Source organism: Mastigoproctus giganteus, chromosome 3, assembly GCF_048544385.1.
Source record: "Mastigoproctus giganteus isolate SK-2022 chromosome 3, ASM4854438v1, whole genome shotgun sequence".
NCBI lineage: Eukaryota > Metazoa > Arthropoda > Arachnida > Uropygi > Thelyphonidae > Mastigoproctus > Mastigoproctus giganteus.
Genome location: NC_143577.1, coordinates 143,227,466 through 143,247,357, shown reverse-complemented (window position 1 = coordinate 143,247,357; position 19,892 = coordinate 143,227,466). Strand labels below are relative to the sequence as shown.

At 37.4% G+C, this 19,892-nt stretch overlaps 1 protein-coding gene across 1 annotated transcript in view; it reads right to left on the bottom strand.

Annotated features, from left to right (window-relative positions):
• The window catches only part of LOC150088299 (uncharacterized), a 344,867-nt gene that overhangs the window by 191,020 nt on the left and 133,955 nt on the right, over positions 1 to 19,892 (bottom strand). The window lies entirely within an intron of this gene.

Sequence of the window (19,892 nt, the reverse complement as noted above, 5' to 3'; positions counted from 1 at the left end):
CGGTTATTATCTTATTAACGATGTACATTTTGATACAATTCCCTCAAACTGTCCTTATTAACCGAAATTCACACGCATTCGATTAAACACGCCGAAGATATGAGAGAAATAATCAAGGCAGTAACTCGGTAAAACATAATAAGAACCCCCGAGGCAAATTCTGACAAGATTTCCGAACTTACAACAAGCTTTCAAGCCCAAACAAACACCAGGCTGGACTGCATCAATCATTTTCACACTTAAGTAAGTTAACGTCATTTCATTCACTTATATAAAATGAAATTATTTGAATTAAATGAAAGTTATAAATCCACAACCACTAGAGGCGCAACTAGGTGCAGGCCAGCTGCCCTGAGCGTAGCTCGAGAAAGGATGTATTCATGCACAGCACGCAAAGGTTTCTTTGAATTGAGATAGGAAACTCATCTGGAGAGTTTCCAGCTCTGCTGTCAGCTTCGCGGGAAGAATGTAAGCGAGTTCAGATAGACATTTATCAGAATTTTATTTTTATAATATTTATTGTACGCATTTCGGGCAGCATTGTTTCGTGCAGATCAAACATAATTTAAACGAAGAATTACTTCACATATTATATACGCTGATAGACATCAGTTTTTATGAGGTAAAATTTACAAAGAGTTAATTATTATTCATCAACACAGCTTATTCAGTCTCTTTATGTACCTACACGTGGACCGTCCGGATACAGTCAGTACATTATAGGATTTCAACGTGGTTTGTAATAATTCAGTTTCTTTCACTGCAGTGCAACGTTTACAAAGTACCGAAGTCACTGTCATTCAGCTTAGATGTACAAAATTTAAAACATAAAAGTTACCAAATTTAATAGAAAAGAATTTAGTAAAATAAAATTGCTGAACGTGCACTAAACTGTCAAGCGAATCGAAATACTCTGTGCTCTCATAAAGCATGGTCATGTTGCGCCTTCTTGATAAGATAATATGTACCCTCGTGTATTATTATTTATTTATTCTCTATATATATTCTATGTTATTAGATGTAATTAATTAACCTCATTATTACATTAAATTATGCTTAACTCATTGAGCATTGTATATAAAAATAGTCATTATTATTTAAAAAATGTTTAAAACTTTACTTAACCTACTACTCCCAAAAAGTGTATTATATATATATATATATATATATATATATATATATATTAAACTTTTATAATAGCCAGAAGATCATAATGTTAAAGAAAACCGTCTTCCTACGTCTGTGATCTGATTCTTGTATGCCTTCAATATCTCCAATTTTGTGTTTCTTTTCTTAACCGGTTTTCTTATTTCTTAGAGTCGCTGAAAATCCAACGAATCGATGAAGGCTGTGCGTCCGCACCAGCCGACATCAGCAATTCAGTAAACAAACGTTCCGAGTTCTACACTGCACGAGGCACTTAATTAGGCCTAAATGGAGCAGTGTAACACATGTCCCGGACACCATCTAGTCTATTGGGCCATCAATTGTCATAGGCTCTTAACGAGGCTTTCATTACCACTAATTCGTTCACGGCTTGTAAACGCATCCTTTGCCAGGATGAAGAATCATTTTAAATACGTCATCCCCCATTCTAATCTTAAATTAATGTATATAAATGGAAACGTCTGAACTTAAAATTAATCACAGCACTTTACTGCTTTCTCGCTTACCATTTCCATTGCAAGAAAGGATAAGTCAAATAATATTTTATAGAAAACGACAAGATCGCATCTTAATGAATTGTACACTTCGGTAATCTCTGTGACAAAAAAGAAAATGACAAAAACATAACCAAAAAGGGAAAAAGTTATGATGAGCAATGATTGCTTAAGAAAAAGAGCAAGAGAAAGAACAGTATATCTGTACGTCTGAATATTATCACGAAGTACAATTCAATAATTTAATTTCACGCGATGAATTTAGTAACTTTGTGTGTTAAAGTTCGATAACTTTATTCTTAAACTAAAGTAAATGTAAATTGTCTGGGAAAACAGATATGGAAAGATTCGTGAAACAGGTTTCTTTAACATTTATTCTTATTTAAAATAAGGCGATGGTTAGATATTTTCGCCATGTTTTGGTTAATGCTTCATATGTTGTTATTTGTAACTTGCGAAACATATATATATACAACATATAAATTAACAAGAAATTTATGGAATATATATTTTTTATTATTATTATTTATTTATTGTCTTCATTTAACCGCTATTTAATTCCTAACTTCCTTTTTTCTAAATCCAATTCAAATCTTAATATCTACAATAGTCAAGCCTTAATATTTGCCATATTCCAACTTAATATTCAAATCTTAACAATTCACATATTCTCTGCTCTTCAAGCTATTAAATCAGATAAAAAAAAAAAAAAAAAATATATATATATATATATTTTCATATATATATTCATTATATTTATAAGAGTGTGCTGTAATAAGGGCGGGAAGCAGACTATGATTATTGGTTACTCTTCAGATTGGCTGGATATTAGAATTTGGGATTTTTTTTTGGGATCCTCCAAGAATCGAATCGTTTTCGCAAAACGGCTCAGTTAGTCGGTCTCAGGCGAGAGTACCATGGTTTTTTTTTGTCCAGCGAACAGAAAATCGACCACAGTAGACACAGTTTGCAGACAGTATACGCGGAACAATATGGACATGGACATGTGTATATGTAAGGGCGGCACCTAGAACGTCTGTTTAACTCCTCCTCGTGGAGAACAATATCACTACAAATGGGCCAGATATGTGTGTCACGTAGGTTTGTGTGTATTATGTGTGTGTTCTGTTGTTGTGTCTGGCCGCTTGGCTACCCCAGAAGCATCAGTCACCTGGACAGATGATTCTGGGTACTCGTCCACACCATGGGAAGGTAGGCCAGTCCCAGTAAAACACGTACCGTCTCGAAAGAGACTCTGACCCACCTGGTGTTGTCAGCAGGTGGGCCAGGAACCTCTGGGGGCCCATTCCGGGGGAAAGAGGGAAGAGAGAGAAAAAAAAAACTACCCATGTTGCAGGTTGTAAAAAAAATAATAAAAAAATAATATTAATTAAAATTTAAAAAATAAATAATAAATAAAAATAGAATAGAAAAGCTAGTGGTGCAGGTAAAATTAAAGTAATATATTTATATATGAAAAATAACAATATTCTTCTTCTTTGTCTTCGCCTTTTCCCACGTTATATGGGGTCGGCATTCAATGTTCCCAATTCACACTTTACATCCTCTTCTTCTCCTCTAGTTGGATTAACTTCTTAACCGGAACACATCTATTGGTTTTGGCATAGTTTTTACGACCGGATGCCTTTCCTAATGTCAACCCTCACCATTTATCCGGGCTTGGGATTTAAGCTGCTGATCTACTAAACCTGCCGCAGCCATAAAAATGGAGTAGCTCTTATTCAGTGATGAAGCTTCCTCGTGATGTCACAATTTAATAATTTTGCGCAATTTCTAGTCACCACTGAACAAGCAGGTGGCACTGCTGTAGTTATTTTATCTCCTGGAAACATCCAAATGGCTGACTCTTAGAATTACTGTGACCTTGAAAATACCAATAATGTATAACTCAGCACATGTGAGTATTTTTAAATATAATTTGGTATCCTGAAAACTTTTACATCAAAGCTATCAGGTAGCCCAACTATTCTACTAAGAATTCCCAGTGACTGATTATAGTTCCTTAAAAATTTAATGACCTTGAAATTTCTTATGTCCTAACATAATAATGATAGCCATTTTAAAAAAGTTCACAGTCCGAAAAAAAAACCACCTTTAGGTTCCAAATCTTAACCTATCTTGTATTATATTGTATTTAAAATTTACATGTTATTGTTATTTCTTTATTGATTTATCTTTTTTACATTTTATACCGTTGTTATTTTATATCTTGACATGATTAGGTCAGTGAAATTAAAATTTATATATATCACCTGGTTTTGGCGCATTATAGCCTTAGTTGTTAATGCGCCAATAAAACCGAGCAACCAACCAACCAATCTTAACCTATCACTCCCCCCCCCACACTTATTTTATCTAAAATATAACTTCTTTTTGAGCAACACTCCCGAAAACCTTCTTTATTAATTAATTTTAATAGCGCACTAATTTAGCTAGCATGCAGCTGGTGCCACCAGCGTCACACCTATGAAAAATATAATATGAAAAATAACAATAAATAAAATAAAATAAAAATTGATACGCATGGCAAATTTAGCAAAAAAAAAAAAAAACACAAAACTAAAATAAACAATAATTTAAAAATAATAATAAAAAAGTAAAAAAAATAATAATAAAAATTAAATTAAAAATAAATTTAAACAAAAGTAGAAAATAAAAGAAATTTAATTTAGTCTTCCCCATCACAAGTGTGAAATCTAGGCTGTAGAATTGTTTGTTTGGTTTTGGTTGGCGTTGGCATTGCATACAAGCTCTTTCGCCGGGTAAAAATGCCAGATGCAAAGGCCTGCAGGGAAGAAAGAATGTCTGGAGTCTGGATTAGTTGATAGACATGGTTTGGGGATAAGTTCGGAATGTCTCTCCAAAGTTGATCTCTGAGATCCTCATTACAGGTCACAGTCAAAAAGAAACGTGGTACCAATTTTCCTTGCCTCCACAAAAGCATAGGTCGGTAGCGAGAAGCCCCAGTTGGTACAGCTTTTCATTCAGGGAGCCGTGGCCGGTCACCAAGAAGGATGTCTCAAGGCTGAGAGAGAACCAGGATCTTGCAGTTTTCGTCATTGCAAATTTTACCTCGGGGAGGAATCTTTTCCTCATTGTGCCATGTGGCGACGTATTCCACCTGGTTTTCGAGATGTTGACCAGGTCATTGTAACATCGTGTTTTTTCACACTTATCATCTGCAGCGAGATTAAGCTCAATATCCAGAATACTTCAGAATCAGAAAGAAAATTTCTTTCTGATTCTGAAGAAGAGCCCACGGAAGATTGTAAACAAATCAAGCGGGAAAGTTCCCGCCGCAATTACCTGAATAGCTGCCGTGGAGACAGTCCTGCATATACGGTAGGTGGCCAGGGGCATTCCTCTTTGAATGGAGTTCAGTTAGTTTCTCATTTTTATAACTGCACGGTGGAACCACACACCGCCAGCATAAGTTACAATGGGTAGGAATACTGCTTTGTAGTATAGCGATAACGTTCTCTTCTACAAACCCCAATCACTTCGAGAGACTCTGAGGATGGAGGCAGAAAAACCTTTAACTTTGGTGCTGAGGTGTTGGCGGTGTGGGGGAAAAGCAGAGTTTGTGGTCTATAGTGACCCTAAGACCCTTGCTTGCGTAACTAAAGGCAGTTGCACACCAGAGATCTTGATTTGCGGGGTCTCTGCAGGTCAAGTTTGTTCTTGAAGATCATCATTTTGGATTTAGCTGGATTTATGTGGAATTTGTTTAACCTGGTCCAGATGGAGAGATTGGACATTTGATCTGGTCCTGCACATGGAGAACCCAATCTCCAAATATGAATTAGCTATTTTTGTTGACTTCGAAGGTGTATGGTGGGAAAGTGCCCTTGAACATCTCCGTGCCGCCAGATGCCCTTCCAATTTGTACAAGCTGTTCCAGAAGTACTTTTCAGAGCGCTCCGTAGTAGTAAAATCAAAATTTCTTCAGATCACAAGGCCTGTCTACTGGGGTTGTCCTCAGGGCTCCATTCTGGAACCCCTGGTCTGGAACATGGTTCTCCAAAATTGGCTTGGTAACTCCTTTGACAACACAAAAATTGTAGCATTTGCGGACGATCTCACCATCATCAGGAAACTCACGCTCTGCTCTGAAAGCTAATATGGCCTTAGTTGCTGATGGTCCTAAAACCCTATTAAAACAACAACAACAGCTCTCCCTTAGAAAATCAAGCCGAGTTGGAAGGTTGAAGTCGCCAATCACGACATGATTGTCAGTTAGCAACTTCAATAAAATTATCTCGGGTGGGCTTTTATAGACTGCGCAGATATCAATAATGGCTTTATTGCGAGCCAGAATTATGATCAGTGCTTTAAAATTGGTGGACTCACTTGACTTCATATCTATTAAATGAAACTTTGACTAAATAAAAAAGGTTGCGACTACACTAACCGCTAAACCCTTTAGAGGTAAACTCAACTTGAAAACCTGCAGGCGGAACAACTACAGTGCACTCCTGATCAGGCTTTAACTACGTGTCAGTAAGAAATAAAATGTCGATTTTGCTTGCAAAGAGGATCACCTCAATGGTGTTAAGCCTGTTTCGTATACTTCTAACATTTTGATACATGAGAACAAATGAATCTGTGAGGGGAACCTTCTTTCTGATGGCAGGTCTCACATTCTTTGCAAGGGATCGATATGACCGCTTGGTGATAAGAGTTTCAATCAGAAAAGATACTGGCTTTTCACGCTCTTCCTGCTGCCTTATATTCAATTGAGGATGCACACTTAAACGCTTGAGCTGTTTGGTAACTCGTAGTTTGATTGACTGCAGATTGTCGGACATACCTGTGGTGAGGAGCCAACTGGAGTTAGGGGGCCCTGAAAGTTGGTGTGATTCTGTGTATGAAATTTTTCTTTGATTCTATAAATAGGGGGGATAGCCTCTATTTATATATAGCCCCTAAGAGCCAGATAGCAGCGTCGCTTATTAGATGATATACCCCTGTATCACAGACAATTTTGAAAGATGCATAGCTCTTGTGCTGGCTGGCTGCTGGTACACTGCAACATGGATATGTAAGTCTTGCAAGAGGGCTGTGGTTATTTGTTGAGGTGTTGTCTGTGGGTCCAACCGTGAAACATACATGCTTCTCCGCGAGTGAGCCATTAGCCTTATTCTGGACGGGGTCGCCGTTCCAAAACAATATATGGGGTTCTTAAACGTGGTCGACCGGTCGAAGGACTCCTAGTTATATGGGTGGGGGGGGGGGGGACCTGCCTTTGGTAAGAGTACGGCTGGCTGGCAGCAGCGATTTCGGCCCAAGTGGGCTGTCTCCTTTCTTGGGAGTAAATCGTGCCAGAATTTTTTTCCAGAGATATAATGGTCACCATGTCACCTCTGGCATCTGAATTGGTGGTCACATTCTCATTTTGTTGTCTTACATAATTAGTCCAATATTCAGTTTATACATATGATCCTATTAAATTGACAGGTTCACCAGCAACATGAGTGCAGGGGACAGTGTCAATAATTTTTGTGGGAGGGGAAGGGTTGGGCTTCGTAGAAATTGTTGCAGTTTTTCATGCGTGAAACTAAGGGTGTAAGATTACCATTGCTAAGTCATGTTCCAGGTGAGGAGAAACTCTCCAATAAACTTCCCATTCTCGGTTTAATTAAAAAAAACGGCATCGGTGTACATCTATATCAAAGGTAAAGGGATTTTATTTTAAGAAACAAACAAAAAATATATAAAATAGCAGTTGTAGTGTAAGAAGAGAAAACGGTTCCAACTGCCCTCATAAACAGCTGCCATACACGACCAAATGTACATACCGAATAGTGAATGAACATCACATATTCATTTTTTTTTCAAATAAAATTAGTTTACCATTTAGAAGTACGCTGAACTGATTTTTGTGCAGAATAATTTTTTGTTCCGGTCCATTCCAGTTCTCGAGTCCTCTTTCATTGTTTCAAATTAGGGATATTTTTCGGTACAGCATTTAAATTATAAAATGCCTACAAATGTATATAACTGTACAATAGTCCCACTGATTTAATGCATTTCTTTTTGTTATACGCCGTCAAATTGTTTCCTCCGGTGAGGGATGGGAAGGTTCTTCCCAGGATCTGCACAAAAGTTACATTTTTAATACTTCGTTACTTTGATGAATGAGACAAGAAACTTTCTGAAGTCTGCGTCATCTACTGATGAAAGACCCTTGATATTAAAAGGCAATTGTTCGTGTAAGAAACCACAGCTAAATATGAATAATCTCAAGAAAGAATAGGTAATCCTGGCAAGAACAAAAATATTCTTCGAGGTTTAGCAGTCTAGATTCCAAATCACAGTAATCCGGTTGCTCATCAATCATTGTCTGTCAGTTTATCTGAGTATTCAATGGTCCTATCTGAGGCAGATAGAATCTAGGCAAAACAGTTAAGTTTTGAATAATCTGACAGCGAATTGATCGATGAATTACTTCGATTTCTTGTAGGATTGCATGTTTTGTCTGGAGTATAACTAACTTTAATAACTGCTACTAGTTAGGGGCATTAGTAAAAGGCGTGTCACCAGTGTTTTTTATTACTTTATTTTTCGAAGGAGTTTGTATACTTTTACTAGTGTCAACAATATTTTAGAGCCAGAAATGATTTGTGTTCGCAATAATTATTTCTGCCAAAAGTCGAATAAAAATGTATTTCTGTTGCTTAAAAATAAGATAATTTTACCTTATTTTTAGGGTAAAAAAAAAGAACTAGGAAATAAAATGCATAACCCATACACCTAAAGATTTCAGTGAGTATAATATTTGTCTTTTTTTCTTCTTTTTTTGGCAAAACAATAAAGAGGTGTCTTTAATGTGAAAAGAGGGCGAAATAATACCGTCTTATATTTTCATAAAAAATGGCACTATTTGAACAAATTTTCAAAAAAATCTATTTCTGTATATTTCTTTATGAATTTTGGTAGGTTGCTTCAGAATATAACTTAGTTTTGGCCTGTCATCAATGGTTTTTCCATAAATGAAAGAAATGTAAATATGCAAGAACACTATATCACATATATTAACAATGCTTAACTGCTTTACAGAACATATTATTTTTATATCTTTTCTAATCTTTATAAATAACAAGCTAGAAATCAGAGATTTAAAAGTAGAATCCTCCTCAGGTTAATCGGAACATTTTCCTTAAAAATGTACATTGAACATCCTTATCTTTTGTGTATCAGTGTGATTATTGCGAACTATCAAACAGCTATAGTCGCCCATCATGGCTTCATCCCATCTTCCTTGGTACCTCTTCTCCGTTAACTGCATATCCTGGTGGATTTTTTCTTGTGCTCTTCACTAACGTTCCCTAGATTTGGTCTGAGGAAATCCCAGCCCATTTGTGTGCATCGCATAATTTCCAATATTCAGTGAAGTCGTAAACTAGTTCTTTTTAACTATGACCCTTAACATTACCAAGAAAGCCATTTCTGAAAACAATGGCCAAGATTTCGCTCAGAATCAGTCATTTTATAGTTTAGTACACGTGAATTTGCTTAACTTGTGAACCAATAAAAATTCCACCTTTCACTTTTGCATTAGAAAGGCTTAGAAATCTAAATGTTGAAAATTCCATCTTGAATATTCATTACTTAATTCATTATTTGTTAAGTAATAAACCTTCAAATGGAAGATTCATTACTTAACAAATTCAGCCCTATTTTAACAAATTGCATCACCATTCCTAACTTGAAAATAAAATTGAATTTGTTTCTTGTAACCAAGGAACTGTTTACTAGCTTGCATACCGCAAGGCTGTGACTCAATTCTGGCGATACTCTTCTCCTTCAGTGCTGTTCTAACTTCTGTGCTGTCCCAAAGGCAAAGAAATCAAGGGAACTTAGTTCTTTGATTTCTTTGGCAGACTATATTGCACATCCAGAAGGAGCAACGCCATCTTATAGTTCCCAGAGATAGATCCCATTTATACTGGACGTAACGCGATCTTTAACCGGTATCACATTTCCATAGTCTTCTTTAATATGAACAGAGTGAGCGACAGGAATCGATGGGGATGTGTTCCACTTGTGAGAAACTAAGTTTTTAAACTTAGTTTCAAAGTTTGCTTCAAGTCTTATATTTCTGGATTTTTCTTAATACCAATACCTTCATGAAGTCCTATAAGATCACAACAATAGCACAGAGATTCTGCATCAGCATAAATGCATAAGTGATACTGCTTTTTCAGTGTGTCGAAGTAATGCAAGTAGTACCAGTAGATTCTACTCTTTTAAACGAGATTCCAAAATCAAGCACAGGCATTGGATGTAGTTAAGCCCAAGTCCTTCACTATGTCTTCCAATTATCCTGTTTACCGGGTGTAATCCCAATTATCCTGTTTCTACCGCTTTTTAATCCGCAAACTTTTTAAACTTTGATATATCCACTATATAAAAGTAGTAAAAATGATAATTTGTGAGCTTTTTCCTCTTTGAGTAGCCCTTGTGGATAGTACAGAGGTAGAATCACCGTCCTCCCCACAACGGGTGAAAAAGACCTTAGTTCGAGTTTCGTCGATGACGTAAGGAATTTTTATTGACTTTTTTCACAACGTGGCTGAGTTAGTGGGTCTCAGGCGAGAGGAATATGGTTTTTCTTCCGGAATTTATATACATTTTATATACTGAGTTATGTCATCAGCAACTAATATGGCCTCAGTTGATAATGCTCCACGAAATCATCCTTCTATTGTTAACATGCGAAAAGCGTCAGTAAGGTTCATAAAACTTGTTTCGATCACCCATAGGCATTCAAAAATAGGCTTGACATGCTGAAACTTGTTTCGATCACCCATAGCCATTCAAAAATAGGCTTGACATGCTGAAACTTTTGGTGCCACCAGTTATTTTATGCTGCTCCAGCTTCAGTCCTATTTTAATACCCATATCAAAACGACAACTTACACCTTCGTTTAATAGCCATAAAAACTTCAAAAACAACAAACTTATTCTGTACGTGAATAATACAGGATCACAGTATTCACGCACTAGAGAAAATCCCGTGACACCCATTAGTGTGGAAATAACTTTCTCCAGAATTCCTGTCACATTACACCGTTACATTTTTGGATCATCCATTCATTTTTTGGGGGTAAAGGGGGTTAGCATACACGACTATTCTGTTTTCCAAATGAAGTAGTTAATTCGAAACAAACACGAAAACCAAATTACGATCGAAATAAAATAAAAAATTATAGCACAAACTTAGGGATAAGAAAACGGACTGAAAATAAGTACCTTTACTTATTCATTTGCCTGCGGAGGCTATTTTACTTCATTCTTCCTAACGATGAAATTCTGTGAGAGAAGAAGGTATAAGGTGTTATCAATTATTCAAGAACTTGAGTCACAGCTGAAAACTAATGAACTGCAGGTTTTAAAGAAACTGAAGGATGACTGGCTCGTTAAATAATAAACATTTCTTTGTTCCACTTAATAAATTAAGATGTTTGTTCTTAACAAATTGAACAAAAGAAGGTGCGGAGTAATTTTTTAAATGCTAACAAACTAAAACACAATAAGAGACTGAACTTGTCCACAAACGTAAATTTTACAATAAAAATCATGTAGCAAGGTGTTTGTGAGCAGGATTTTCTTCTCTGTAGTGTCCTGGTAAGTATGGTCTTGTTGAAGGATCATAGAAGGGTGAGGTTACTCATAGATATTACCGTACACGTTTCTCAGTATTTGGCTGGTTTTCATGTTTTGCGATCCTCCACGGCAAACTACAAAAGTCATTAGAACCTCTGTTCTACGATTGTACAAATAGCTGGGTAGCCAGAATGAACTTATTGAAATAGTAAGATACTAAATGGCAAATATTTATTAAAAAGAAGAAGATACATAAAAATGAAAGCTATTCCAAAGAACAAAAGTTTAAGGAATAAATTAACCCGAATGTTTATTTAACTTATAGTTGAAATGTGAGTGGATTGTGAGACAGCGTCGCCGTATCCAGAAGTCTCTTTTGGACAGATTAGAAGAGTTTTATAAAGGTTTTGGGCATCCTGTCATATTAAAATACAGTAGTCTTTTGCTCTTGGGCATGATGAAATTCATTCATCCTACTGAATACAGTGAAAAGGATACTGTCATGAACGCGTTGCGCAAAAGATGAACCTATTGATGACTTTTGCTCGCAGGCTATTTTCTCCATTAGATAGTCATACAGAAGAACAACAACTTGCTAATTTCGTAACAGTTGAGGACATAGGAATTTTTCAAAAGGGCGACAACGGGAATATAACATGCAACAATTTGGGATCAAATTGCACGGAAGGAGAAAGTAATGAAACATATGAGGATAGGATGAAAAGTCAGGCTGCCAGGTATGTGGGAGTGATGTTATACTGTAGAACTAGAATCGGACCCAGGGTATGGACTGCCCTGTTCCCCTTTGACTAATAAAATGAAAAATGCAGGTGAAGAGGATGCGGCATCCCTTGAGTCTAGGTTGCTACGGTTGGAACATTTGCAAGAGACTGTGAGTGAAGCCTTAAAGAACATTGAACGTGCTTTCCAAAATGGTCATGTGGATGAGGCTCCATCTGCTTCATTAAAACCTTAAACCAGGGAACGGTCATTTTACTGTTATTAAAGGAGGTGCGGATAGTGGGAGTACTCCGGTGGTGCATAAAGATGGGAATTGCATAAACTGTTCAATGACCTTCCTGGTGGTTATGATGACAAGAATTGCTTGTGTGAAAATACTATAAGGCTGATGCATAATAGATTAGCTGTGAAAGGTTCTGAGGTAAGAAGAGTCCTATTTGAGGATTGTTGTTCATCGTTAAGGATGTTGAGAGTTAAGAAAGTGAAAGAATGTCTGAGAGGTCAGGCTTTGGTGGAGGTAGGTACTCAAAAAAATGTACTCTGCTTGATCCAGTACACATCTAAGGGACAATTGATATTCTATACAACGGATAACACGACCTCCACCCCGGATGTTAATTTATGATGTGGAAAATGGTATTCAGGAAAATGAGTTATTGCAAGAAATCTATGAACGTAATCTGTCGGAATGTGATATAGCGAGGGATGAATTTGTTAGGGGGTGCAAGGCTACGTTTACTCTCTTTCGAGTGTAAGCAGGTCTAATGGGCAGAAAAGCTGGATATTATTCCTTACACCCAGAATTAGAGAAAAATTTGAGTTCTCTGGATATGTGTATAGTGGCATAGTACTCAGGCGCCACCGGTGGTTTCCCACATCTGTGCCGTGGGTGCTTTGTGATACAATGAAGAATTACTGCAAAGGCCAGAAAAAAGTACAATGTCTGGTTTATGTGGTATTGTGTTTTGTTGTGTTGTTGTGTCCCTGGCTGCTTGATATATATATATATATATATATATATATATAACGGCACCTGAACGTCAGTTCATCTCCACGTTGATACACTGTGATGTATACATAACTCTGTAAAAGACCAGAAGAGTGTGTGTGTGTGTGTTGTTTCTGGTCTCTTTGTCACCAGGCATGCGATCACCTGGAATGCCTGCCCAATGTTCGTCTAAACCACGGAGAGGCGGGCTACAACTGGGCATGTGCTGTGACGGACCTCGCCTAGCTCATGGGTCTATTAATTCCTGTGTGTGGTCATTCCTTGTCCTTTCCGCATCCTCCGTATTTGGTGGTCACGGACTCGAACCCCGGTCTAATCAAGAAGCGTGTGCTACACACTGCTGCTCCTGCCCACCTGGCTACCGTGGCGCCGTTCAGCTCAGTAATACTAAGACCAACATTTTATTCACATAGCTCAGAATTTCTAAAAACAAATTTACATAAAATACCATTAATTAAAATTTACATATTAACATTGAAAGGATACTTGCGCTAGGCTAGCGCAAAGAGGCCACCTCCACAAAATGCATTGTTCTCTTCACACGTCTTTAACGTGGGTCTATTCCTGGTTCGAACCCGAGTTCTTAGTTTTAAAATGTGTTCTCCACATGTTAGTCTCTAAAGTCCTTCTCCATCATCTGTATTTTCCAACGAAATACTCTGAAGAAGAATTTTCTCTATAAGGTTTACCTTATCAGCCACAATGAGACCGCTACTGTGACGTCCAGGTCCATAAAGTCCAGGTTACCATCTCTGCAGAGTCCAAATCTCGAAAGAAGGTCGCAGGGCCCCTAGTGGGACCCCACTGCCTGCCGCCACCACCACTGGTAGATGAGTAGGCTGCCCATCATACTCTGGCTGGGCTTGGCTAGGGTCGCCTGAGTTTCCTGACAGAGGCGAAAAAAAAAAAAAAACACACAAAACGCGTAAAGTTAGAGTGTGAGGTAAAGTGGGAAGAAGGGGAGGGTACGTTAGAGTGCTGAGGATGTAGTGGAAGGGGTCCTCAGAAGAACAACGGTACTAGCATCGTCAGGCGAAGAAGTGAGGAGGGGGTAAAGTAACTAAGCAAGGAAACTTAGTTTGATCGTCGCGTGCAATGTCTTGATGGCAGTGGGATGGTCCATGACCGTAGGAGAACTTGGACGAAGACGTTATTCTTCAGTTGATGAAGGGTCTTGATCATTGTACTGCTTTTATTGAAGTCAGTAAAATCTGTGGAGATTCCTGGAGTTGTTGAATTTTGACCAAGTGGGGAGAGGATGTCCATAGCAGGTAAGCTGGTCAGTAGTAGATTTCAGTGGTTGTGAAGACTTCGAACAGTTAAAGAAACAGTTAAAGTTAAACTGCGCCTGTTAAAGAGTACCTGAGCGAAGGTAGTGAAGTGTTTATAGTTTTCCTCTTCCCGAAGGAGAATATGTTCCTGTTGCTGAGGTATATTTGCGATTCGCGTGAAAAGTATGGAACGCAAGTCGTCATATTCGGACATTCTCCGGATATGTATATTTGGGCAGTCGTAGTTATCAGTTAAGAAAACATTATCTGACAGCAATATATTATTGTTATTTAAAATATGGACATACTGCCGGACGTTATTATTCCCCAGAACCGATCTTCTCACATTGGGGAAAACCCGGGCACTCTTATGTTGATTGAATGTGTAGGAACACTGATCCGACGTGGGCTAACTGTTTGGCTGCGAATCGCTGCCCATTTTCCGGAGGGCATTGCAGTACGTCCAAGTCAAGACGAATGACATGTAGCCCTTAAAAGAAATTTTAAAGGAGGCGAAGGTCAGGATGGATGCTATCAAAAATGTGCCACAGGAATTATCGGAATCAATACTTGCTTTTCTATGTCTTCTTCCTTAATTTATGCGCTATATTTCTTTCCTGTCTTTCTTTTGACTAATGCTTTATCTTCCTTTCTTTTTATTTCCTCTGCATACTTTTCACTGCTATGATGCTTTTAAAATTAGTATTCTGGGCATATTGGTACATATTGGGCATATTTATACTAGCGCTAGATAGTAGATGATCCCTGGCTTGGCTCCACGATGATAACTAGTCTGTTCCAGCTTGCTGGAGCGAACTAGGCGAAGTGGCCAGCCATACAACACGGACAAACCTAACACCACACTACGATAAATATATACTCCTACATTGATCGGCCTTTGTATGGTGTTTACAGTCTGCGCGGTAGCACAGTGGTATCGTCAACGTCCTCCCCACACCGGGTAGAAAAAGCCCGAGTTCGAATCCCGTCGATGATGCGAGCAACTTTAATGGGCTTTTTTCACTCCGTGGCTGAGTTAGTCGGTCTCAGGCGCATATAACAAGGGTTTTCCTCCCCCCAGAAACTGGGTTTTTTTTTCGTCCAGCAAAACAGACAAATTGACCATAGAACACATGCAATTTACAGACACAAATATGGGTTTATGTAGTCAATTACGGGAAGCCCAAATATATATATATTTTTTTGTCTACACGTAAAAACCCGGAGTTGGGGCGTAGTTTGGTAGGGACCGCACACACATCAACCAATAAAACAAAAAAAAAAAAAAAAAATTCCGGTGGTCTTGTGCAATGTTTATAAGTTATTTATTTATATATATACACACACACCAAGAGAAAAAGAACAGAAATCGTATAGCTCTTCCCATTTCGCAGGAGTATACCCATATGATAATTTTTGCCTATAGGCACATATTATATAGGAATTTTAAAATATAAATTCACTAATTACTCATTTATAAGTTTAATAATGTTTCAGTAGAGGTGACTGACACGTGGATACCCCGCCAATTTTAACTACAGAAAGTGGCATGGTCGTTGCGCCTTATGGCGCAACGACCATGCCACTTTCCTTAGTTAAAATGTGACAACACCATACCCAGAATGGGCATTAAAGAGAAATTCATTGTAGCAGGAAGATATGAGGTGCCCAGAAGACTGCTGAAATTAAATGCGTACTATAAAGAGTTGCGGGTGAAAAGTATCACCTAAGAGTGGTCTTTGCAGAATTGGGAAAGAATTTAATGAAATGAAAGAATCAAATAAATTTGATTGAATGGAAATTATAGATTTGAACTTTCTGGCAAGGAATATAAAAGCCCGTCAGTATATTACTTAAAAAAGGAGCACATAGTGAGCAATTAAGGCAAGCGTGAGACGAAACCAATAACTGGGATTGTATTTTAAAATATACGAATAAATGGAATTTATAGGATTGGAAATGAACTTCGCCGAAATCACAGTTGAAATAAAGAAGTAGATCTGTGAGGTTAATTCGTAGGTTTCTTGGAAATTTAATTCTTTTGCCTATAATCCGCGTTCAATTATTTGAATGATATGGGTGGGGGGAGCCGTGAAACACGTGCTACTCTGACTCCCTCAGTGCAGTTAGCAAAGTGAATGCAGCTAGATTATTCCGCTAGTGATACGGAAGCTTCCTAAAACATTAGCAACAGTTTCGGTGTAGTCTAGCGAGCTACTTGTGAAATCCATTTAAGGCCGCATCCTAAAAATGTAAAGAATGCTTGGTATCCACTATGGGGCCTGCCATAACCTCAAAAGAGATTATTCATACAATGTGACAGAAGAGATATGGGCGGGATACCTCACCTCGATTCTTTACTTAAATGGTTCCCAACACGACGGTCTCATGTTGTATACAGCAGTCACTTATTATTAGTTTCGAACAGCTAACGTGAAGACATACCCAGAGTTATTAGCAGTTCCACCAGCCCGCGAAAGCATAAAGAAAGGTTTGTTAGTCTTTGCACACACACACCTATTTCAAGTATGAGACCTGAATATCAGCTGCAGAGTTTTAGACCCACCGGTGGGTGTTCACAGTATAATACAGTACCATCGATTGAAGAATGTCCATTTCCAGTTCTGGTAACCATAATGGAAGCTCAATGTTCTGTTAAAACTTTGTCTAGTTTAATTTTGTATATCAAATTAATGTGTGAAATGAGGTAAATGGAGTGGTGATTAATATTTATTATCAATGTTGGAATTTAAATACAATCCTTTTTCATCTTTCTTATTATACTTGCTTGGTTAAATATTCTTATTGTGGGTTTTGTCCTTCAGTAAGGTTCAAATTCTGATTGCGAACTCGTTAATCCATTTTAAAGCTGTATTCTCAAAATATTGAAAAACACTGAATTTCATCCTGGTGCCTGCCAATCTTAAATATTGATATTAATTAATTAATCAATATTAATTAATTAATATGAACTAATCAATATTTACTGTTGATATTAATTAACGAACCTTAATACTCCTAAAATAATACTGACTATTATTTATTATTTCCTTGAGCATGACTCGGCAGGTTTTCAAGGGTGATTGTGCCGTGTTGTGTCAGTGATCATTTTGAAATGGGGAAGTCCATATACAAGGAAATTACCCGCTGTTTTAATGTAATGCTCTGTTTATACTTCGGTTTATACTAAATAGATCAGAGGTTTGTGCAACTGGTTATTTGACAAAAATATTGTATTAACCATATAAATATGGTTAATATGGTGGTCGTGTGAAATCGAAACACGTTCAATTCAAATACAACGATTATTGTACTTCTGCGTTGACAGGTTGAAGCGGCGCGCATAGGTGTACTGGAGCTGCTGGGGGTGGCAACAGTTTGAAGTTATATTGAGGCACCTTCACAACTGTCTTCATGCCTATTCGTAGGTATATCCTGTTTGAATGTTTAAGCTTACTATTAATTAATTAATCAAACAAAATTGTACTATTAATGGTTTCTCTGGGCGTTTGTGCAATTCTTTTGATAACGAATAATTTTTTGCATATCACGACAACCTTGGGTAAGTGGGACTACCTCGTTCCAAAATATGTAAATTAAACGTGAATAGTATGACGCAAATTCTGTTTATTAGGCGATCACGGACAATCAATTAGAAAGGAAAATTACACAAAAAACTTTAGGCGAAACCAAAGTGAATATTTCGTGAGGGATTTTCCAGTTTCTGAAAATTAAAATCCCGAAACTCGCATTAATTTGAGTTCCCTGTTTTTTTTTTTGTTGTTTCAATATTCTTGTAATTGGTATCTTTTTTGTTGTTTGATTTCAGTGGAGATTTTATCTTGAATGTTTGCATTTTCGTTAGTGTAGCCGAGTGGTTCCGATCAAAGCGGAAATTTTCATCCCCCTCCAAGCTTGAGTCGTTCCCTGGTTATTGGTCCTTCTTAAAGCGTCTTTATCGTTCGTGTCTGTGCATTACAGTTGTTTGACCCATTTAATAGCGAATTTTCCGTGCTTTAAGACTCCTTTTGGTTCCCTTAAACTTTATTTTATTATTTTTTTAAGCGGATGTCTGTATTCTTGAAATTGGTTGATGCAGGGGTCGGAGCAATTCTTTGCGTGATTTCAAACAGCACTTGTTCCATACTATCTTAAGAATCCTTGCCTTCGTTTTGCCACATGTGAGTGCAGACTCTTTTTAAACTCTGGCACTTTTTATTTTATTTTTTAATTACGTTCTACCTTTAATTTGGAATTTTTGTGCTTGTATGCAGTTTGTAGTTAGCATCTCTTTAGCATTATTTGTTGCAGTTTGCTGAAATTTTTGTACGTATATAGTGTTTAATTTTGTTACATCATTATCTCAGTCCTGTTTTATTTTTGCGCAAGTGATTAGACGTGTAATGCAAATATCTTCTGCAGCGTGTAGAGCTCGATAAATCCCCCAGGGAATTTCGTAATGCTCTCGTACAAAAAGAAGAAAAATTAGTTATCTTCCTTTTTTTTATTGTCAATTGTGTGTATGTATTTATGGAAACTTCCTGCCATTGGTTTTTCATTTTATTGAGACAATGGTATAAAAAATATGTTATGGTGTTAGAGAGAGAGAGATAATCTTTAATGCCCTTCACGGTCAAAAAGCCAGGGGTTTACATTTTGATTCGAGGTGCGTAGAAGAGCCTGAATGACTTTTTACTAAGGTACATGATATTTATATAAATGCAATATATTAATCTGACTTTCATTATAAACTCGCTAAAACTGTACAATATCTAAAACATTTTGTGAAAGCAAACCAGCATAAAGTAAGAATTACTAAACCAAAATCCAATGAAATAATAATAGTAACCAATACAAAGTTGGGTGAATAAGTAAGTTGCCAGATTAATTGAGCAGAAAAAGACGACATGGAAAAGTTACAGAGCAGTAAAAAGTACTGAAGCCTATTACAGCTACAAATTGATCTGTAATATTGCCACCGAAAAGGTTAGGCTGGTATAGGCCAGCCTAACCTTTGAGAAATCGCTAGCAAAGAGTGGGGAGGATAAGGATTTCTTCACATACATAAATGCAAAGAAGAGAAGGACAAACCAGATCGGAGCCATATGTTATGGACATGGTACAGTATTAGATACCCCAGCTGAAGTTGTAGATGAACTGAACAGTTACTTTGCATCGATATTTACAGAAGAAAACCCCCTTTTTTTTATTTAAGACAACTTTGCCAAATCCGCTACCTAGGCCATAGACTATCCGTGGTTATGGTCAAAGCATTAACTAATTACAGAGCTTCAGGTTAAATTTTGGTTAATATAAAAATGTTAATATAACATACACAACACATAAATTAAACAAATAACTATTTCAGCCATTTAGCTTCTTCTAAGTAAAATGAGATCTTAAAGATTTTACTTCCATCACAACCTTAGTGAGAAGAGTTACCTCTACTACCTACTTGAATCAAGGCCGCCTCCGTAGCCAGGTGGGAAGGAGCAGCAGTGCGTAGCACACACTTCTTGATTAGACCGGGGTTCGAGCCCGTCACCACCAAATACGGAGGATGCGGAAAGGTCAGGGAAT